The sequence below is a fragment of the Xenopus laevis genome, chromosome 2L (genome assembly GCF_017654675.1).
Source record: "Xenopus laevis strain J_2021 chromosome 2L, Xenopus_laevis_v10.1, whole genome shotgun sequence".
NCBI classification, from domain to species: Eukaryota; Metazoa; Chordata; class Amphibia; order Anura; family Pipidae; genus Xenopus; species Xenopus laevis.
The window spans coordinates 41,271,449-41,294,947 of record NC_054373.1 but is presented as its reverse complement, the minus strand read 5'-3'; the positions used below and the strand labels follow the sequence as shown (position 1 = coordinate 41,294,947).

At 39.9% G+C, this 23,499-nt stretch overlaps 1 protein-coding gene across 8 annotated transcripts in view; it reads right to left on the bottom strand.

Moving 5' to 3' along the window:
- Nucleotides 1-15,416, bottom strand: part of cdkl5.L (cyclin dependent kinase like 5 L homeolog) — a 185,524-nt gene extending 170,108 nt beyond the window's left edge. Inside the window, exon 1 of one of the 8 annotated variants that reach the window (XR_005965302.1) lies at nucleotides 15,205-15,415. The gene's annotated coding sequence lies outside the window, so the exon portion shown is untranslated. Of the gene's footprint in view, nucleotides 1-14,215; nucleotides 14,235-15,204 lie in introns of those variants that run through there. The other 7 variants (XM_041581757.1, XM_041581756.1, XM_018246175.2 and 4 more) reach the window with 7 other exon arrangements.
- Nucleotides 15,417-23,499: the final 8,083 nt, after the last annotated feature.

Here is a 23,499-nt window from a genome sequence, read left to right as displayed (position 1 = left end):
TTTTTAAAAAAATTGTCAAAAATTTGAGTTTCTTATTTTTAACCCGAAAATTCACGGTTTGACTGAAAAATACCCTTAAAAACTCTACCGTTAATAAATCTTCCCCTAATTATATAAGTGTCTCATGAATGAACTTTTCAGCAGTGGAATGACTGGTTATTGGGCCCCACAGCAACATAATTGAGCACTTACGTTTACACAATTTACGCAAAAACATACTTTCAAGAAAACTTATGAAACATATGTATCAAGCTGATTGTAAGGGGCAGATAGGTGTGTAGAATTTAGACTTTGGGAACAAAACCTTTTCCATAAGCATTTATTGCAGTTTGTTATCAGCTTTGTAGAGCCCCATGCATAGGTTGCTTAAAATATAACAGACAGGTAACAAAATCACCTTTTCAGGCCTGTAGTTTCTCTTTTTAAAAGGAAAATAAACTGTTTTTCTGTTGCTTTTGTGAAGTAGACGTATGGGACCCATTATCAGGAAACTTGTTATCCGGTAAGCTCAGAATTACGGGAAGGCTGTCTCCCATAGAGTCCATTTTAATTAAATAATTAAAACATTTTTTAAATGACTTCCTTTTTATGTGTCTCAATTAAGATATACTGTAAATTAATCCTTATTGGAGGCAAAGTCATCCTATTGGGCTTAATTAATGGTTTTTTTGTTTAATCTGTTTTTATTTCAAGAAAAGGCATTATAAGTTATGCTTGACATTTAAATACCAAGACAAGGTCATCAATAAAGTAACATAAAAGCTTACATCCGATACAGATTGTTGCTTACAATTTTCGTGTTAGCGGTTACAAAGCCATGAAACAGTAATCTCAACAAATATGCATACAGACGTAAGAGTATGTCTCCAGTAAGAGGAAAAAAGAAAAATCAAAGACAATCTATATGCAGCATAACTACCAAATCATTGAATAGGTAACCTTGTATACTAACACCTTTCCCTTTATATAAAGAAATTTAAGCTAGAGAAAAATAGGGGGAAAGTCATGAAAAAAGAGTAAATTGAGAAATAGAGTAGCATAGCTGCCAATTGTGTGGCAGAAAAAGAAAAGAGGTGAAGGTGCTCAGTCATTCCCAATACATATGACGGACAACAATCAAATCAGCATCAGAGAATAAGAGAAGAGCTGCTCGTCCATTTGTTAATGAGGATGAGCCTCAGTTTCCAAAAGCAATACCCAGGGGGACCATGTCTTAACAAATAGATCTTGTGATCCGTGAGCAAAACTTAATAACTCCTCCATACGCATGACCGACCCCATTTCTGCCCACCATTCTGCACTCGTAGGAGGGGAAGTAGAACGCCAGTGGCGGGGAATCACTGCTCTAGCCACACTGAGACAGAAACCAATGAGTGATTTTTTATATTTGGAAGGAGATCCAGGTAGCATGGATAAAAGGCCTATCGCACATAGATCTGCACCTGTAAGGTTATTAATAGTTTGAAAAATAGTTGTCCAGAAGGGTTGGAGAGCTTGACAGTACCACCAGATATGTGATGGAGACCCAATCTCAGTACCACATCTCCAACATAAATTTGTTACAGATGGATAGATTCTATGCAAAATTTCAGGACACTTATACCACCTGGACAGAATCTTAAAGTTAGTTTCTTGTGATTTGCATGCAATGGAAAAATTATGGGTTAAGGTAAAACAAGTGTTCCATTGTTCTGCCGTAAATTCAGATTGTAATTCCCTCTCCCATTTAACTGTATATTTAGGTAAAAACTGTGCTTCCTTCTGATCTTTAAGATAATGTCTCAATGTCTTCCTTTGAGGAGCCATTAGCCAATGGCGAAGCTGATTATACCTAAACCTGATCAAAAAAAGAGTCTGGCACGGCTTAATTAAAGGGATACTGTCATGGGAAAAAACATTTTTTCAAAATGAATCGGTTAATAGTGCTGCTCCAGCAGAATTTTGCACTGAAATCCATTTCTCAAAAGAGCAAACAGATTTTTTTGTATTCGATCTTGAAATCTGACATGGGGCTAGACATATTGTCAATTTCCCAGCTGCCCCAAGTCATGTGACTTGTGCTCTGATAAACTTCAATCACTCTTTACTGCTGTACTGCAAGTTGGAGTGATATCACCCCCTCCCTTCCCCCCCCCCTCCAGCAGCCAAACAAAAGAACAATGGGAAGGTAACCAGATAACAGCTCCCTAACACAAGATAACAGCTGCCTGGTAGATCTAAGAACAACACTCAATAGTAAAAACCCATGTCTCACTGAGACACATTCAGTTACATTGAGAAGGAAGAACAGCAGCCTGCCAGAAAGCATTTCTCTCCTAAAGTGCAGGCACAAGTCACATGACCAGGGGCAGCTGGGAAACTGACAAAATGTCTAGCCCCATGTCAGATTTCAAAATTGAATATAAAAAAATCTGTTTGCTCTTTTGAGAAATGGATTTCAGTGCAGAATTCTGCTGGAGTAGCACTATTAACTGATGCGTTTTGAAGAAAACATGTTTTTCCATGACAGTATCCCTTTAATGTTTAAATAATTCTTTAGTATATTTAAGGTATGGAGATCCAAATTATGAAAAGATCCCTTATCTGAAAACCCCCAGATCCCTAGCATTCTGGATAATAGGTCCCATACCTGTAGTGAGTTTTTACATTTTCAAAGTCGTTGCCAAAGCTGTCAGGCTGCTGTCTAGCAGGGACCTGGAAATGTTGCAATTTCCTGACTTTCCAGCATCAGAGAAGGACAGCAGGTAAAAAATGTGAGACAAAACATATCACAAGGCTCAAAAACTAGAATTGTCATGCTGCTCTTCTTAGTATCCACATGCACACCAACAAGATATACTGTAGGTTCTACTACCTCTCTTCAATGAATACAAAAAAACTCTTTACTCTGTTTACTAATTTATCCCATTGGTGCTGAATGGCCAGGTCCTCTTTCTGGAGAAGGCCCTGTCTCCAGGTGGACACCAAAGTTCTTAATATGCTTGAGCCCTGGTTTTGTACTAGAACAGTTCCGCCCTCCGGTGAGATTAGAGCACTCATCTAACCAACCTAAACTGAGGTACTAACTTACACCCCAGAAAAATGACTGCAGGATGTGATTTACCTTCTGAAAAGGTTCAGTTTTCAAGAACTGGCGTTCAGCCATGTCTAGCCCTTAACTTTAATGTGGGGGAATTCTGGCACCATCATAGGAGAGGTGTAGGAATATGATGGAGTCTAAGCTCCAAACACCAACAAGAACTTGGCAGCTTTCACCTTCTACATGGTGTAATGGAATTCATTATCTTTCCAATATGCCATTGCACATAGGCTACAGTGTGACTGTGATTGTAGTGCCAATGCATTGGAACACTGGGCATACATTCAATATTGTCGTTGTGTCATTGAATTCTATATGACCTTGACGGGTTTTAGATGGTGTATTTTTGGATTCAAGCTATTCTCAGGGTTGGGGGTAAAATAAACCTGGAAAAATTCTAGTTTAAAAAAAAAAACTCAAACAATTTGAGTTTATATTTAACCCAGAAAATAACCTTAAAAACTCAAATTTTTCATGGAAAACGCAACTTGAACCTTAATAAATTTGCCCCAAAATCTTGCCATTTTTCATTTACATTTGCCCCAAAGAGTATACATGATCAAAGCAATTAAAAAGAAAAGTCCTTCAAGAACAGTTGATCAACCACATTAATGACAAAAATTCTAATTTAAGGCACAGTTGACAGCTTTCTACTGTAAATACAAGCCAAAAAGTCTTAAAAGAAATGAGTCATAGCAAATGAAGGCATATGCATGTAATGTGGTTTTTCTTTGCCAAGAACATATGAAACAGAGACAAATGATGAAGCCATACTAATGGAATGAGTTTTGAAAAATTCTGTTCTGTCGATTAAAATGCATTTAAAAAGACCTTTAAATTGTCTACAAGGTAAAATGAAAGTTCAGAAAACCTAAACTTGATAAGGAACTAGACGATATGCGTGAAATAATTTACTAACCAGTTCATGTGTAAAGGGTCAGCAAGGCTGTTTTAAAAACTAGCATGAAGTCTTTAAGTCTTAGGGGCATATTTATCAAGGTTCGAATTTCGACCAACAAAAAGTCGAGTTTTTTTTTTTTTGTCGAATATGTCCGTTTTCAATCGAATAGGTCTGTATTCGGGCGAATTTGAATTTTACGAATCAAGGAATAGCGCATTCAATCAAATTTGATTCAAACTTTGATTTTTCAAAGTCCACCAAAATAGGTTTGACTCCAAATAGGTTCTAGGAGGTCCCCCCCATAGGCTAAAATAGCAATTCGGCAGGTTTTAGATGGCGAATGGTTGAAGTCAAATTTTTAAAGAGACAGCACGATACAGTTCGATATTCGAATTTGGACTATTCTCTAGTCGAAGTACACAAAAAATAGCTCAAAATTCAAATTTTTTTCATTCGAAAATTCACCTCGACCTTTGATAAATCTGCCCCACTGGTAGGCTGCCCGAAACCTTTCTTATAACCCTCTGTAGGGCCTGATAATGTATTATAACCCTATAACAAGAAACCAAAAGGGGAGAGGTCTATCAGCCCAGGTGTTATGGGTATAAGACACTGGAGGGCATGGTCAGGACACAGGACTATTTCTTTAATTTTCAATAACTCCCTCATTTGTATCATTATTCCTATATAGAGAGAACATAATACTATGCTGTTACAGCCAGTATAGTGTACTAGCACATTGCTGCAGGAAAATCTGACTTTGTCTTTTAAAGGAGAATTTTCAGAATACCCCAAAATTCATTAAACTGCGGTAGATGTCTGATAAATCGGTTTTACAAATGGAATTGATTTTTTCTTTTCTAAAGCCATTTTTTTTACTGCTGCAAGCCATTCACAGACTAACTGCATCTTATCTAACAAGCGGATGACTTCATGATTTTATATGCCCAATGGCAAAAGTGAATTGGTTACCACAGGAAAAGGAAGAAAATTTTAGTTTAACATAAGAAAGTATATTTTAAAAGTTACAAGGAAAACAATGAAGCACATCTATTAAACATTTGCTACGCTCCATGTGCAAGTTTATAGCTAAAGACAAGTCTTTAAAGTCGCAGTAACATCAGCATTTTATATGTACTTATAGATGATGTACTTATAGCTATCTGAACAAAAAGTAACTCCAGCACACGTAACATGCTCAAGAGATTGCTCCCGTGTTTAATGTCAATCCAACAAATACAACGTTTCGGGGGTGTACCCCTTCGTACGCCCCCGAAACGTTGTATTTGTTGGATTGACATTAAACACGGGAGCAATCCCTTGAGCATGTTACGTGTGCTGGAGTTACTTTTTGTTCATTAATTGTGGAGGGGCCTTCCTCCTATACCCCAGGCACTGTACGCAACTAATTGGAGAGGCCAGGTATTCGTGTGCAAATTCTTGCCTAATCGTGACTTATAGCTATCTTTCCAGCAACTACAAATAAATATTTCTTGCCAGTGACAGTCCTAAAGGGTCATTTACAAATGCAGACACAAGTCAAGTTTTGCTATAGTGGCCACAAATGTTGCCCTTTATTGGCGCCATTCATTAGAAGATACTTGTGTCCAAATATGCTGCTTGCACTTCCCTATAGTTGCACTACCTGCCATAGTGTCAGTCCTTACTCTTCTATTGACTGGTGCACAAATGCACCTATCATTGCTAGGGAAACTGGGAACTATAGGCTATAGACTGAGATTGTTGGTGCTTTTTATCTGGTTGAAAAGATGCCTGTATGGAGCATTAGCCTAATCAGCGTCAGACTGGGCCAACGGGATGCAGAGAAAAAACCCAGTGGGCCCCAGTCTACATAGGTCTCACTGGCCCAGACCTGCACAGGTGGGTGGTCGGGCCTGGGAGCCTGACAGTCATGCTCCTGATGGGCCCTGGTCTGGGCCTGAACCTAATGATAAAAATAAATATGACCCTTTTTTAACTAGGGATGCACTGAATCCATTATCTGGGGGTTCTGCAGAATCCTGAAACTTTCATTAAGGATTCCTGAACTGAACCCAAACCATAATTTGTATATGCAAATACAAAGGGTAAAAAAATAATCCCAATTTCCTTGTTCATGTGACACTTCACAAGAGGCACTTGAATCTTCCGAAACTGAATTCTGATGAAAAAAGCCAAATCCCAAATCAAATACTGGATTTGGTGCCTCCCTAACATCATATTCTGAATATTTCTTGCTTTCTACTTTGCTTTAGATCATAGAAGAATAACACTATGCTTCCTTACTAAAAGGAAAGTGCCTCAAGGTGATTTCCTAATTGCATTCTGGCTCATAAAGCACCATTAATTTGCTATAACCTAAAGCCAAGCCCAGAGCCAGCAGCAGGCAGTTAAAAGGAAGGACCAGCAGTATTTTCTATACCTTTGCTTTTGCTTCTCTGTCCTACTGGCCCTACTGCTCTTCTGATCCAGGAGATTCTAGAGCAAGCATTCCCTCTTCCTGGAAGCAATGGATGAGAGGCCATATTTAGGAAATCTGAAAAAGTGGTGGGTCAAAAAGAGCAACAGGGGAAGAGCAGGGTTGCAACATCAAGTGGAGAATGAGTGGAACATGGTAGGACCGACAAAGAGTGGAGGAATGTGTGCATGTTTCTGATACAATGTAGTAATTAGACAATAATGTAGGTCCGTGCCAAGGTGGAATAAATAATGTGATAAATGTGAATGAGGGGAGGAGGTATTATAAAGATGGGTAGATTTTTTACACTTAATTGTCTATTGTACCTAAAGCAACCCACAGAATAGTGTACTTTTGGGACATTGTAGACAGTAGGAGAAGGATTGAAGAAAATAAGTAATAATCTCCATGAAGCAACTTCCAGAAGCATAGATTATCACTGCCATATGGCTACTGGGGTAAACAAAACACGATTGTCTATATACTTAGTAGCCTAGACTATTATTGTTTGGTTGCCCAGGATGTGTACTTTATTTTCATCTAAGGATACAAGATTAACATATAGAAAATATTAAATCATCTAACACTCCAGAATACAATCCTCACACCTGCTCTTCAAATGGCTATACTGCCCCATACACCTCCACAGTAGAGGCTTGCTGTTCCTTTTACCCATGTAACACATCAAAGCCATTTGACATTCCACTGCCAATAAAGATCAGTTGGACATTCCATATCATGTGACATACTGTATACAGCTGATCTTTGCATGACTCCCATTATGTTATATAAGCTCACATCTCATTTTCCATTACTATTTGAATTATTTATAAACATGTTACCCTTTGTTTGCTAAATTGAAGCCAGAAAGCCTGTATAGTTTGTAATAAAGTTTTGGCTTTTTGTAAAGCAAATAGTTGGAGATACAGAACAGAACGTTACCTTCGTCTTTATAATGGTACACTTTAAAACTACAGCGGTAATGAAAATTGTATAGAAGCTTAATTTCATGGAAATATGAAACATTCTTAATGCAATGAATTATACAATCTGTACTGTTTCTGAAATAATCAACCTCAGTATCCCCCCTCTCAACATCTGTCTCTCTACATGCAGGTTTGTGTCGGAACTGGCTATTTTTAAAAAGACAGTTAGATCTAATACAGTACATAGGCAAAAGAAGCACACACAATTGCACTTGGCCTAAATGTCCATCAAAAACTGGCTCCAGCTCCTAAATGAAGGAAGACAAATTGTTGAGATGGGGATACAGAAAAGTAACTTGTTTCTTTCAGATGAGGTATAGCAGTGGATCCCCAGTCCCAAAAGTTTCAGGTGAATGTGCAGGAAGCCAAACATTGCTACTATGCCTGTCCATTTTCATTTGCTTAAATCATGTTGGTCAATAGTATTCATAATATGTAAATGAGGTTGAATGGAAGGGACATGGTGGTACCTTGGTCCTCAATGGATCTGGCAAAGAATTAACAGTCAGATGAGGCTGCAAAAACTTTCAGGATGAGCAATGCACTGCTACAGTGGGATTCTATCTCGAAAACAGATTATTTAAAAAAAAATAAAGTCAATTTGGATAATTGTTTTCACTGACACCGGCTCCTCAATTTCACACAATTGTCCAAAGACGAACATTCCCTTTATAAAGGGGATGTATTATGAGATGAAGTTCATAATACATTTTCATTTTCGCATTAGTTCCCCTTTAACAAGAGGCTATTTATAATGCATGGAAATATCCGCATCTACAAACCTAGTACATCTATATGCATGGTAAGTCCCAATTTTGGGAAGCACACGGTCATGACTAGTTTTGTATGTAATATGTAACTGGGCCAGGGAACTTCATAGTTGAGAATTCCTGACCTATAAAAGTGTGACATTGCAGAACAGAGCTGCTCTGCTAAGGGCATTACTGTTCCACAGAATTCCTAGCATTATCTTTAGCTTAAATAATCAATCATCAAGTCGTGCTACTGTGTCATGCCCTTCCATACTATGTATAAAAATGACATACCGGTAGATAAAGTAATAATGAGTGATATTTTTCACCATGGAAATGATACCCATAAACTCCAATGCGTGAAAAAATTGTTGCACTTCAAAAACATTTTGTCACTCATAGACATCAACGCAACGGCAAATTTTAGCCGTTTCTCAAACTTTTGGCAGATCAAAACGGGTCAGATTCACCCATCACTAGAAATAAGCACAAGGTCCTATCTTATTATCTCTTATGTACCTTGTTCACACGTTTTCTTTTGGGTTTTGGGTTTCTCTTTTAAACTTTTGTATAAGTTAGATCAGTTAGTAAAAGTGGTAAAGCAAGTAAATTCACTTTAATAATCAGGTGTAACGGACTATACCGGTGTGGAATGTAGATGCATGAGGAAAACTTTACCCCAAAATGAATATATTTTTTTAAAGGTTTTTATTTGTAAACAAACAAAACAGTCAATTCAAATCAGAATATTTGATTTGATGCATGTTTGAGCTACAACAGTAATACAGATCACCTAGTAGTAACATTGTGGGTATTGACAAGCCACATATTTAGCCTGGTAGGAAAATTGTGAAATCAAAAGGGCTGATCTGGAGTCAGAAAAGTATATCATTATAGGTACCTGGGCTTGGGTCTAAGTTCATTCTGGCTCATCCATTAGGTTCTGCCTCGGGCAGTCCTCAAGCCATGAGCCCCACACTGCCTCTAGTTTTTGGGGCATTGTCTAGCAATGTATGTCAGTTTTATCATGGGGAGTCTGCTTTTCACCAAGGTGATCCGTGCCTTTACTGTAGGAGGGGCAGGGTTCATAAATTGAATTGCTATCTGTTTATTCCCATAGAAAAATAAAGATTTTAGGAGTATTCTAGTTTTGATGTGGGGGGCTAACTCGTCCACCAATCCCATAGACAGACCTCAGAGGTTAGGGCTCCTGGTAAAAGTACCTGATTTGTTACTTATTTGACCAAATTGGTCCAATACTTATAGATTACCGGACATGCCCATAGCAAGTGAAAGGGCTTCGCAAAATGAATATTTAAGCAACAGATATTTTATATCATATTAAGTGACATATTAAAGAATCTTACCAAACTGGTAGTATATTTATTTAAGTAAATATTGCCCTTTACATCTCTTGCCTTGAACCACCATTTAGTGATGGTCTGTGAGCTGCCTCAGAGATCACCTGACCAGAAATACTGCAGCTCTAACTGGAAGCAAAGGACAGAACTCTGTCTCTTAATTGGCTCATGTGACCTATTATGTATGGTTTGTTTGTGTGCACCATGAATCCTACGATCCCAGGGGACGGCCCTTATTCTTTAAATTGCCAATTTTCTATTTATGATTACCCAAAGGCAGATTCTACTTGAAAAGTATATTATTATGAAAATGGTTTATTTACATGAAGCAGGGTTTTACATATGACCTGTTTTATGCAATATCTTTTTTATAGAGACCTACATTGTTCGGGGAGTATAGTTTTCCTTTAACGGTACAAAGGTCATCTATGGTAGAGGGCCTTCTTTTTAACCAGCCGACACCCTACGAGGGTCCCAAGAGTTTAATTGACCACTGAACTCTGAGATGCAACTTCGCCGCACTTTACCAGGCGTAGTTTCGCCAGCGCTTCGCAAATTCACTAAAATCCGAAGTTGCGCATAGGGGTAGCGTAAGGTTGCGGAGTTGCGCTAGCGTTGTTTCGCTATATAAAGCGAAGTTGCGCTAGCAAAGGCTAATTTGCATACGGCGCGAAATTCAAATTTCAATGGAGGAACACGTATCTGCACTACAAATGCCTAGAAAACCTTCAAATCTGCAAATAAAATTTTTATTTTGCCCTACACATGTGCCAACTGTCTAGGTAAGTTGCCATGAGTCAGGAAATGTAGGGGGGAGGAAGGGGAGCCCCAAAAATTTTTCGATCTTTTTCAGCCTATCAGCCATCATGTAGAAAACACGCCAGCGTTTTTTGGGACTTAGAAAAAATTTTGACTTTTTTTTTAAACAATCCCTATCTACTCTATTGCGCTTCGCCAGGTCTGAGGTGGCGAAGGAAGTCTAGCGTAAAAGGTAGCGTTCGCTACACTGCGCAAGTTAGTGAATTTGCGTAGTTTCGTCGCTAGCGAAGATTCGCCTGGCGTAAGGTTGTGAAGTAACACTATCGAAACTACGCCAGCGTTCGTTAGTGAATTTGTGCAGTAGCGAAAATGCCCAACGCTAGCGAATTAACGCTAGCGAATTAACGCTAGCGTTCGGCACTTCGCGCGTTAGTGAATTTGCCCCATTATGTCTTGATTTTAAAGGCTTGATTTTGTATTGATAATAATTTGTATTATTTATCTTTCAATTGAATTGTGTTCCTACTCATGTTTCACCCTGTCAATCAAACCATTTTATGGTTGCTAGAATAAAGCTGGCCATACATAGTGAGATCCGCAGATCTCTCACTGATATGTGTACTTTGAGGTGGGCGATATTGGTCTGATCCAATCTTAATCTGTCGGCAGATTATATCTGCCCATGTATGGGGGCCTTAAGTAACCTTAAAGGGGGCCTGTCAACCTAAGAAATAATTTGAAATCCTTTTCTTTCACATTAGTTGGGTATAGGGTTGCCACCTTTTCTGAAAAATTTTACTGGCTGGTGGGGGGGGCAGGAACAAAAGGGGCGGCCTAGACACAAAAGGGGTAGAGCCACGCACCGTGATGCAAAATGGGGTGAAGCCACACACTGTGATGCAAAAGGGGGCGGAGCAACATCGCACAATGGCCAGAAGGCTGAAAAAAAGTTCTGAGCAAATTCGGGGCAGGCCAAGGTCATTTTTTTTAAGGGTATTACAAATTACCGGCAAATACATTGCTGGTAAATTTGTAATACCGGTCCCGGCCCCATGCCTCAGGCATAGAGGTGGGGCAGGCAATATATTAGATTGACAGCTCAGATATTTAAACATCTTTATAACAGGTATGGATGTTTTAATGAAAAAAATTATTTGGGTTCCATGTTTGATTTGCAAAGGACTTTCATTATACAGCTTTTTATGTATTGGTGACAGGTCCACTTTAACAATAAAATGGAAGCTAAACCGGAGAGCTTCAGAACTCAAATTTTAACTAATTGAAAGCAAAAACAAAAAATCAGAAAATGATCGTAGAACAGTAACGTCTACATCAGGGTGCCTAAAAATACATATTAATCTACAAGTGTTGCTCATTTGACCTCAGAATTCATGAGGTTGTCTGTTCTCTCCATGTTTGCTTGAGTTTCCTTTAGCTTTTCAGGGGTTCCCCTCATACTCCAAATACAGAGAGACAGGTAAACAGGCTCCTAATGAAAATTGTTGTGTTAGTCATGAATGTAATGATACGCTCTTTTGGTGACGTTGCCAAACGAGTGGATCTTACACCAATGTTCCCACTTTGAGATAGATGATATTGGCTGATCTGATTGTTTGTCCCTTGGGCCAAACAATCTCTACCAATATGGTAGGGAGTGAATCGGCAGCTTAAATCTGCCTGTGTATGATCTGGAGTCTGGACTGATGAACAGTCTCTGCAAACCCTGAGTAACATGTTGACACTTCAATCAATGATAATAAATATAATAATGTAAGTATTGTCTCATGGCATTAAGGTAAACATTCCACATATTTATCTTTGGATTAATTTAGTGTTGATAAGGTTTATCATGAATTCTGTGTGATATCAATTTGATATCACACAGAATTCATGCAAAACCACTGTATTACAGTAGAGATACCTAATGTGAGGCTGATAATATTAGAGAGTATACAATATAATAGATTATAGAACCATTATTTTCAGCACGCGTTAAAATGACGTGTACAGGTATAGGACCTTTTATCCAGAATGCTAGGGATCTGGGGTTTTACGGATAACGGATCTTTCCGTCATTTGGATCTTTATACCTTAAGTCGACTAGAAAATGATGTAAACATTAAATAAACCCAACAAGATGGTTTTGCTTCCAATAAGGAACACAAATCTTAGTTTGGATGAAATATAAAGTACTGTTTTATTATTACAAAGAAAAAGGAAATTATTTTTAAAATCTTAGATTTTTTGGATAAAATGCATATCTCCCAACTGTCCCGTTTTTTGCGGGACAGTCACGATTTTGACAGCTCAATCCGCAGTCCCCAGTTACAGAAATGTCCCGACTTTCTCTTTGATTTCCTGCACTGAACAGCCAGAAAAAGATACAAAGTTTCTAAAACGGAGGCTTTTGGCAGAAAGCCCAGAATGGCTGGTGCACTTATATACATTTGTAACAATTTAAGATAAGCAAAGAAACAATTGTAACTATTTAAGGTAAACAGGTCTCTTGGGGAAACTGTGACTTGCAGCAATTCACCTTGATTCGCAAAACTGTAATAACACATACTGTAAAACCTGACCCTAAACCCCCCAGAAATGTGTTGAAATTTTCCAAAACCTGTCAAATTTTGTAAAAAGGATGTGGTATTTAGGGGGTGTGGCCATAAAACAGTTGGTCCAAAAAAAATTTCAGAGCTACATGCACCAAATGTTTTTGTCCCACTTTCTCTTTTCCAAATGTTGAGAGGTATGAAAACGGAGTCTATGGGAGATGTCCTTTCTGTAATTTGGAGCTTTCTGGATAATGGGTTTCCGGGTAACAGATCCCAAACATGTACTTCAATAATCATGTATCATATCCCTCATCTTTAGTTCTAGTCTGTCAGATACAAAGTATGTACTATAACTTAATCTTTGGACTTGCTACTGTATATAGGGCATATGGTATAGTGATTTATAATGCATCATTTTCACTCCCATCAATTACAAGGCAGCTGTGTGAAGGATACCTGGATAGCTTTCCCTATAGTGAAAACAAAATACCAATGGGGTGTGTAAATTTCCCAGCCCACAGAGCTGCTGACAAGCAGAAACAAATACAGATTACTTATGGAACTAAACATGTCACATATCAAATACACAACATTGTTAAACAATATTTCAGCAATGAAACATGCATAAATCCAATATACGGTGATTTATTGAATAAAATCTAGGATTCCGTTCGCAGGAACAAAATGGAGCAGAGGGAAAATAGCTAAAAAATAATAATAAGCCCAAAACGAAAAATCAATCAATTTCAATCAATGTCATTTGTAGCCACAACCAGCCCATCTACTACTAGATTTCGTTTTTGTAGATCACTAGCCCTGGCATAGTAGGTAAACTCATCTTAAAACTATATCAGGTGGCTTAAAAACTGCCGAAAATAACTGCATGTACAAGAAACAGAAACAACAGATGAAACATGTATCTAACGTATAATAGGCATCATAGAAAAGAATGGTTTATTCCCTAGGCTTCTTTTTTATTCTTAGGAAATTGCTGTTCTTTACTCCATCCCCTGATAAAAGCGCCTCACATGCTGCTAAAGCGCAATGACGGGGAAGAAAACCCCCTATTATAAACAGTATAGACATAAGGACTTAATAGTGCTGCCCACCTAATGTACAATATGTCCTAACTGCAAGATGCCATCCAGCATTACTCATGCTACCCACCAGCGAGAGAGAAAGAAACAGCATCTTCCATGGTGTAAAAATAGGACACATCTCCAGCAACAGCCAGGTTGGCAAAATGGCAGTTTTTAGCTACCCTCACATTCCTGCACAATACAATAGAAATGCCTCTAAACTAAAAGCTTGTTGATATAAAGCAGTCAGATCAATAGAAATTATTAGTGAAGCCCCGTCTACCTTACCTATGGTATAGATGAATGGGGAGGGATGGTCTGAGGGAGACTAAGCCTTGTGCTCGCTATTAAATGCCAGTGTGTTTCAGATACAGCTGATAAGAAGGGCAGGGATACATAGGCAGCAGTGATTAGCATGGCAGCTTCATGATCTGATAGAGAATATGCAGAGGGATGCTCCCAGGTGCTCTGACTGCAGTAATACAGGGAAGGTAGAACTGGGGTTGGCAAGCTAGGGTGCAGGTTGGAGAATGAGGGGTCAATAGGCTTGGGTGCAGCTTGGAGAATGAGGGGTCAATAGGCTTGGGTGCAGCTTGGAGGATGGGGTGTCAATAGGCTTGGGTGCAGCTTGGAGAATGAGGGGTCAATAGGCTTGGGTGCAGCTTGGAGGATGAGGGGTCAATAGGCTTGGGTGCAGCTTGGAGGATGAGGGGTCAATAGGCTTGGGTGCAGCTTGGAGGATGAGGGGTCAATAGGCTTGGGTGCAGCTTGGAGGATGAGGGGTCAATAGGCTTGGTTGCAGCTTGGAGGATGAGGGGTCAATAGGCTTGGGTGAAGAGATAGTGTGTTTATAGGTTAGTGACCGGTGCTGCTTGTAAAGACCGGGTGTTAGTGGTCTGGGTGCTTCTCGGTGGTGGGCTCTAACAATTTTTGCAGCAATAAATAAGCAGGTGTTGGACAGGATCATTGGGGATGGAAGGGACAGGGCTGTCAGCTGATCTCTATAGACATCACCCTGTGGATGCTTTGGAAGTGCTGTTGGCTGGAGGGCTCTGCAGGAGGGCTGAGTATATATGACCAGGCTTCTGGCAATACAAGAAAGATGTGATGAGCTTCATTGGGTTCTACAGGGTGGGTGCTGATGGCAGAGCCAAGCTGCAGGGAAGAGAACAGTGGGTGAGTTGGAGAGGGGCACTGACATGCAACATGTATAGGGGGGGATCCTCAGGCCCAGGGGGCAGGGAAGCCCCACTCCTGTTGACTATACTGTCACTCACCTCCTCTCCTCCCTGCTCTGCCCGAGGATCTTCTCCCCACCTCCTCCTTCGCTTGCCTGATGCTGCTGCTGCTACTGCTGCTTTCCCTATCAGGCAGCAACTCAATACCAAAGGCAGGAGAGAAATAAAAAAACAGACCCATGCCCACTTCTGTCTTAACTCCGCCCTATCCATTGGCCCGCCCACAGTTTATGACAGCCCTCTGCACCAATACCTTCCCACTCCTTCCGCAACAGCCAGGTATCCACAGCAACAGAATGCCGGACCGCCGTGATTCCCAGCCACCAGTGATGACGCTCGCTCCGTGAGTGAACGCTTTGAGAGCCAATAGACAGGTTGGATTCTGAAGTGGTAAGGTGTGTTGCGCGTATGCGGAGAGATGGAAACAGCAGCCTTTCCCTGTCAGGCAGCAACGCAATAACAAAGGACGGAGAGATAGATAAAAAGAGAGAAGCACTGACATAATGTGTGCAGCAGCCTAGCTCTGTGTAAGGAGATGTGAGGCCACATATGACGGGAATGGATGCAGTTTGCAAACCCCGCCTCACAGCTACTTGACTGGCAGAGGGAGGAGGCGGGGCCAGAACATGTGCGCAAATTCACCAGCGTCGTTTCATTACTGCGCCGATTTACTAACGGAGGCAGGCGTAAATTCGCTAGCGAAGTGGACCTACTCTAGCGCTACTTCTCACCCTTACGCCAGACGAAGTTGTGCTCTGGCCAAACGGACGTACAGATGCAGCCACTTTGGTTTGTCTGTTTGACACAGAATAACTAAACACAGATATCCCATTTATCTCATTTAACACAGAAAACTGTGTCACAACAACCCATCTAATTAAAGCATTCACCATTGTGAACAATGGAGCTTTGGTATGCTAATGAAAAGGTTAAATGCATTAAATGAGTTAAGATGACTTAAGATAACACAGTTTCTTCAATTACCCCTGAGTCATGACGCATTTAACTCACAAATCCAAGTGGCTTCATCTGTAATTACGCTAATTCACTAAGTTGCGCATTTTACTGAACGTTACCTCTTGCGCCAGACTTGCCTTCGCCACCTCAGACCAGTAGGTAGGAGGTAGAGTAGATAGGGATTGCTTCAAAAAAAAGTTGACATTTTTACTATGTCCAAAAAAACACTGGCGTCTTTTACTTTTTTAAGGGTGATAGGCTGAAAAAGATCGTAAATTTTTTTGGGTGTACCCTCCTTCCCCCCTACATTTCCTAACATATGGCACCTAAACTATACAGTGGGCACATGTGTAGGGCAAAATAACAACTCTATTTTATCTTATGAAGATTTCTCTGGCTTGTGTAGTGTAATGTATTTGCTGCTACAATATACGTCCATTGTACTTTAACTTGGCGCTGTATGCAAATTAGGCATCGCTAGCGTAACTTCGCTTTGCTTGACAAATTAACTTCGCTACCGTTCGCCTCCCTGAGTGCAACTTTGCATTTTAGTGAATTTGTGTAGCGCTGGCGAAACTACGCCTGGCGAAGTGCGGAGAAGCTGTCGCTGGCGCAACTTCGGATCTTAGTGAATTTGCCCCTGAGTGTTCCTGACAGGTTGGGCTGAAATGTACAGCCCATCTGACTTGCCCCCTTAACACATAGCAGCCGTATAACAGCCGTATAACAGCCTGCAGCTTCATGTGAGGCAGCAAAGAGAGAGAGAGTAGCTGCTGGGTCTCCGCTCCTCCTGCTCCCTTCAGCAACAATTTAGTAAAGAGAGGAGGAGCAGCATGAACAGTCCGGTGCTTCAGCAGCCACAGAGCTCAAGAAGGGAGAGAACTGACAGAGGGAAAGCTCAGGCAGGGAGAGCTCAGGGAAGGAGAACACAGGCAGACACTGCAGCAAGCAGGGTCTTCAAACTCTCCACAGGAAAAGTGTTTTTTTCAGAGAGGTGATGAATTCACTTTAAGGTGGCCATAGATGTGCAGATTTACCTTCACATCAGACGAACGATCGTTCGGTGGCATCTCCCGACCTGCCACTAACCATTCAGATCAAATAAAGTAGTAAAAGAACAGATCAGCCAATGTTCTGCCCCTGACAGCAATCGTACGAAAGTTATGATATGATATGTTACGATATCGTCAGATCGGCAAAACATGCAGAGATATTATCGGTACTCTCCACACATGGCCTGAAAATCGTACGAAACGGAGATTCATGTGATCGGATCTTTGTGTCTATGGCCAGCTTTAGGCAGAAGCCAGACTTAAGATGGCCATAGATGTAAAGATTTTTAAAAGATCTTTTCATTATCGTGAGACCACGATTATCTCGAAACAATCGTTTAAATGTACTATTTGTCCATCAACTAAAAAGACCATTTCAAGTGATATTGCCAGGAAAACTGAGGGTAGCTGCCTGTTTGGCCCAGCAAACAAAGATTGCACTGGGACCGAATAATTTTTTTTAACCTGGCCGATCAATTCTCTGACAGATGTCGGCCGAAAATTGTAAGATGCACGATCGTTCGATTCCCACTAACCTCGGATCGGTTGGATTGCACTGAAATCGATCGTTCACCAACAAAAGATCTTTGCGTCTATGGGGACCTTTAAAGTGGGGACAGAAGGTTGCGAACTTGTGAATGTGAATAACAACCCCAGCACCCACAGGTTGCACAACTCCAGAAAAACCTAACACCTGCTTTGCCTATAATGACAATGTATATGTCAGGGTGCGTGTCACTTTAAACGCAAATGCTCCCATTGCACAGGAAACCACCCTGCTGTTTGTCGCACTAAAACATTTAACACAAACAGCAAAGGGTGGAAAAAAGACAAGAATGACAGTGAAGTTGTCAAAAATGCTGCCCTAGATGAACTTATATCCAAACAAGCTGACGGTGGAGCTAGTTATTCCAGCTTCCAGGTCCTATTTCAGTTGAATGTGTCAAACCTTCATTACTTGTCTCTGATAATCTAATTAACACCAGCAAGTAGTCATGGGTAACATTTACTGAGTTCCATATGAATAGTTTAAAGCAGTGATCCCCAACCAGTAGCTCGTGAGCAACATGTTGCTCTCCAACCCCTTGGATGTTGCTCCCAGTGGCCTCAAAGCAGGAGCTTATTTTTGAATTTCTGTGTTGGGAGAAAGTTTTAGTTGCATAAAAACAAGGTACACTGCCAAACATAGCCTTAATGTAGGTTGACAATCCACATAGGGGCTACTAAATGGCCAATCACAGTCCTTATTTGGCACCCCATGAACATTTTTCATGCTAGTGTTGCTCCCCAACTCTTTTTACTTTTGAATGTTGCTCACAGGTTCTAAAGGTTGGGTATCCCTGGTTTAAAGTATCCCCTCTAGGAGTAATCCCTAAAAAAGACCCAGGATCCTAGGCTATCCATCATTTATCATATCCAAGTGGGATCTCAGTAACGAGAATCATTGATATTCAGCTATTAACGGTATTACATAACTCCTTTGATCAAGCGGTAGTAAGTTATTGTACACTTGTGTTATGGGTGCTTTAATGGCAAAATGTGATAAACAATCTGAATTTAGTCTTTTACCGATCTATCTGCAATATTTTCATCTCCTGAGCTTTCATTTCGATCGTATGTTCTGCATGCATAGGTGTTTGCCCATGGGCAGTAAAAGCGGTTCGGACTTTCCAACTCACTCATCTGAATGATTTTTCAGTTTTGTGGCCCTCAGAGGATGAAACACCTGTAAGCTTCTTTTGAACATGTTCTTATGGTTATTAGGGAGTTTGGTGTACCACTGGAGAATGAAAAGACAAGGCGAAGAGCAAAAAAGCAACCTTATGGACTAAGTATAAAAATGCCTGATTGGGCTAAGGTGGGACAACCTTTTAATTTTAATCGATTTAGGGGGCAAGGATATAGCTCCATTGAGAGGCCTACCATTAGCCTGTGTGGGGCTACATGGAACAGATATTGATGTGATACTTTTGTGATTCCGCACAGATATACATTCTGGGTTATATTTATTATGCTGTGAGAAAAACAGCAGGATAATACACACACACCGCATTTGCTGTGTAAAAAATGGCGTACATTTATTACATATCGCTGTGCACTCTCTCTGCTAGTGGATGTAATGTTCTAGCTTCATTTTCTGTTTGAGCTCTATGGTTTTGATATATTTTCTTCTTGAAATGCATGTGCATGGTTAGCCATGTTGGAGCTCTAAAAAAACAGTTGTTTAAACATAACCAGTGAGTCCTGCACAACTTCCACAGTGAACCCAAAACATTTCCTTTAACATAATCACGTTTTCCATTGGCTCCAGAATGGATTTGTTTTCCAGATCAGGATATATAAAAAATAAATAAAGAGCTTGCCAGGTTTTAGATGAGTTTAAAAAACACTTTCAAGTTCTGAGTTCCTAATTTAAAACTAAAGCATATAAAATCCACATGACATCCAACATAAAAACTGGAACATCCTGCAGCCATTTATTAAAGGGGTGGATCACCTTGAGGTCAAAAAGTAACAATAACATTGTCGCCTATCAGAGCTTTAGTTTTTTGGCTGCTGGGGTGAGTGACCCCCATTTGAAAGCTGGAAAGAGTCAGAAGAAAAAGGCAAATAATTCAAAAACTATTTTAAAAAAACAAAGACCTAAACACAAAAATGACATTACTCATAAAAGCAAGTTTTAAGAAATGTTTATTGTTATTTGTTATATGGTTCAGGTAAACAAATGTACGATTTCTGTGCCTATGTATCCTGCAAGCTGGGCATTGTCCAAATCTTGCAGTCCCAGGACCATGTTTGTATGTACTTTTTTTTTGTTGTTTTTTTTACAAATAACAAAATAAAAAAAATAAAAAAAGACTGATCTTGCTAAGAATAGGCCATTCTATAATATTATTGGCTTCTTGGAATGTAAATTATGTATTTATTCTGTATGTAACGCCATGTCTTTGTTTTCGGGAGACAACCAGAATACTTTGAAACAACTGAAGATAGTGCCCTGGCTAGAACTGAACCTAGGACCCAACATTGTTCATATAGGTAATGTTCCAAAATCTTACCTAACTGACCTTCAGTCTGGCCCCTACTAGGGTTAGTAACCTATGTAGAGAGAGGAGCATTCAAAATTGTGCTGCGCCTGCACTGAAAAGAATTCGATTTTTATTGCTCTAAACCATTTTAAAGAAAAAAATAAAGTTGTTGCACTAGGGAAAAGGAGGGGACACTAATGAGAATACAGGCTTCATGGAAACATCAAAATGTAGGAAACCTAGAAAAGAGTCCTTATAAAAGCAAAATATCCCCTTGGTTGACATACAGGGGTATTATAGATCTTTCAACAGATGGGCAACTCCACTGAAAGCCCTCAAAGCCACTATATCTAGTGAACTGGTATACACTCCCCCAGGAGAACACAACGGAATTAGAGCACAAGCCAATTAATTATGCAACATAACAGAAGTATGTTTGTTTACTGTTTTCTTTACTACTTTTTTTCTTCCCTTGTTATATTCTCTTTTCCTTCTACCTACTGTTGTTTTATCTTGTTGCACAAATCTGCGAGATGTAATACTGTGAAATTTGATGTGACTAATTGCTATATATCCATAAACAAGTCTTTGAAACAAGTAACAAGTGCACAAAACAAAAGACACAGACTGACATGGATGATATCCGATCAATGTAGCATCGGTATTAATTCCAAAATATTTCAATAATGTCCACATAAAAATAGACCATCTGTAAAGCTGATATTTTCATTAAAATACAGTAACATTTTAGGTGAGCTTCTCCTTTATTTCTGCTCCATTTATGGTTGCTTTTTGTAGCTCTTGTGTGCCTTTAATAATGTCGCTGAAAAACAAGGTACAGTAGTGCCATCTAGTGTATTCTGTGCTAAAAAGAAAACACGAGTAATGATTGTAAGATACTGTACCTCCCAACTGCCCCATTTCGCAGAACAGTCCAGATTTTGTTACTGAAATGTCTCGACTTTCTCTTTGATCTCCTGCACTGAACAGTGAAAAAATAACAGAACAGAAAAAATACAAGGTTTCTAACTTAATTGGCTTTTAGCAGAGAGCCCAGAACAGCCACCAGGTACACTTGGATACTTTTGTAAAAATTTAAGATAAGCAAAGAAACAATTGTAACAATTTAAGATAAGCAGGTCTCTGGGAAATTGTGACTAGCAGCTTAAAGGAGAAGGAAAGTTTTCTTGCACTTGGGGGTGCCAAATATTAGGCACCCACAATTGAATGTATTTACTTACCTAAAACCCTGGGCCGGTGCTCCTATCAGCAGAAAACAGCACCAGCCAGGGATATTCCAGTGGGCACCACTGAGTGCTGAGCCAGTGGCATAACTAGACCCCTAAGGGCCCCCGGTAAAGAAATTTACAACTGGGCCCCCCTTAAGGGATTGTTCACCTATGAGTTAACTTTTAGTATGTTTTAGAGAGTGATATTCTGAGAGAATTTTCAATTGGTTTTCAGTTTTTATTATTTGTGTTTTTTTTGCGTTATTTACAGTAGCTTTTTAGTCAGAAGCTCTCCAGTTTGCAATTTCAGCAGTCTGGTTGCTAAGTTCTAAATTCCCCTAGCAACCATGCACTGATTTGAATAAGAGACTGAAATATGAATAGAAGAGGGTCTAAATGCATAAATGAGTCATTAAAAATAGCAACAATAAATTGGAGGAAAGAGGAAAATAATTTAAAAACAATAAAAAATAAATAATGAAGACCGGTTGAAAAGTTGCTTAGAAAGTAGCCATTATATAACATACTAAAAGTTAATGTCACAGTTACATGTAAAAAGGATATGTAAAATTGAGGTTTCACTGTATTATAATGACATATGGGATAGTGTACACCTACTGTAAATGATAAGGATATCAGAAGTCACTGAGGGGTTGTTCTGTGACCATATAAAGACACAAGGCTGCAGGCTAAGTTATACGGGAACTCTGAGTATCACTCATGTATTATAAGGGATAATGTACCCCCTTCTGTAAATTATAAGGATATTAGAAGTCACTGAGGGGTGGTTCTTTGACCATATAAAGGCACAAGGCTGCAGGCTGAGTTATACAGGGAACTCTGAGTATTACTCATGTATTATAAGGCATAATGTACCCCCTACTGTAAATGATAAGGATATTAGAAGTCACTGAGGGGTTGTTCTGTGACTATATAAAGACACAAGGCTGCAGGCTGAGTTATGCAGGGAACTCTGAGTATCACTCGTATTATAAGGCATAATGTACCCCCTACTGTAAATGATAAGGATATTAGAAGTCACTGATGGGTTGTTATGTGACCATATAAAGGCACAAAGCTGCAGGCTGAGTTATACAGGGAACTCTGAGTATCACTCATGCATTATAAGGGATAATGTACCCCCTACTGTAAATGAGCCGTGACGTGTCATGGTGTCTCTTTTGATAATTTCTTTGCTGGGACACGGCGGGCCCCACAAAGGGTGCCACGGTTGGGGACCCCGGTGCAGCCGCACCTGCTGCGCCCCTGGTAGTTCCGCCACTGCACTGAGCGATCCTCTTCCTGCTTCTCTCTTCACGAGGCTACGCATGCGCAGTAGAGTGAAAAGCCCAACTTTAACTAAAAAGTCGGAAAGAAGAAGACGGAAGAGGATCGCTCCATGGTGCTGGCTGGAATAACCCCGGGCCGGTGCAGTTTTCTGCTGATAGGAGCACCGGCCCTGGGTTTCAGGTAAGTATATACAATCACTTGGGGGTGCAATTCACCTTCAAAACTGTAATAACACATAAAAACCACAGAAATGTGTTCAAACTTAAATAACCTACCAATTTTTATAAAATGAACATGGTAATTAGGGGGTGTGCCTTTCTATTTAAAAAATGTTGGGAGGGATGTTGGAGGGTTACTGCCCTTTAACAGCGTAACAGGGTTGGGGCACACAACTGGTGCAGGGGTGCAGCAATTAATAGGAAGCTATTCTTGCAAAAATACTACTGTTCCCATCATCCAATGTGGACTCTGTTAGCCTGCACCTCCAGTGGGGAAAACTTTTTTGTGTATGTGTGTGTTAGTTGCCCTTTGCACAGCAAATGCTGGTTCTGTGCTTCTGTCCTGATAAGATTGCAGGTGCCTCTGCTTCCTTTACAGATAAGACAATATTCTGGCCATTACTGGACAGACAACAATCGTACGAAAGTTATGTCCCGGAAATAGTTATGAGATTTGGAAACTTTCATTCCTCAAATGACATTATATGACGCATAAGACATGTTTATAGTTGGAGCAACTTTCCAAAAACCAAGCCTTGAATAACTACAAAGAGGGAGG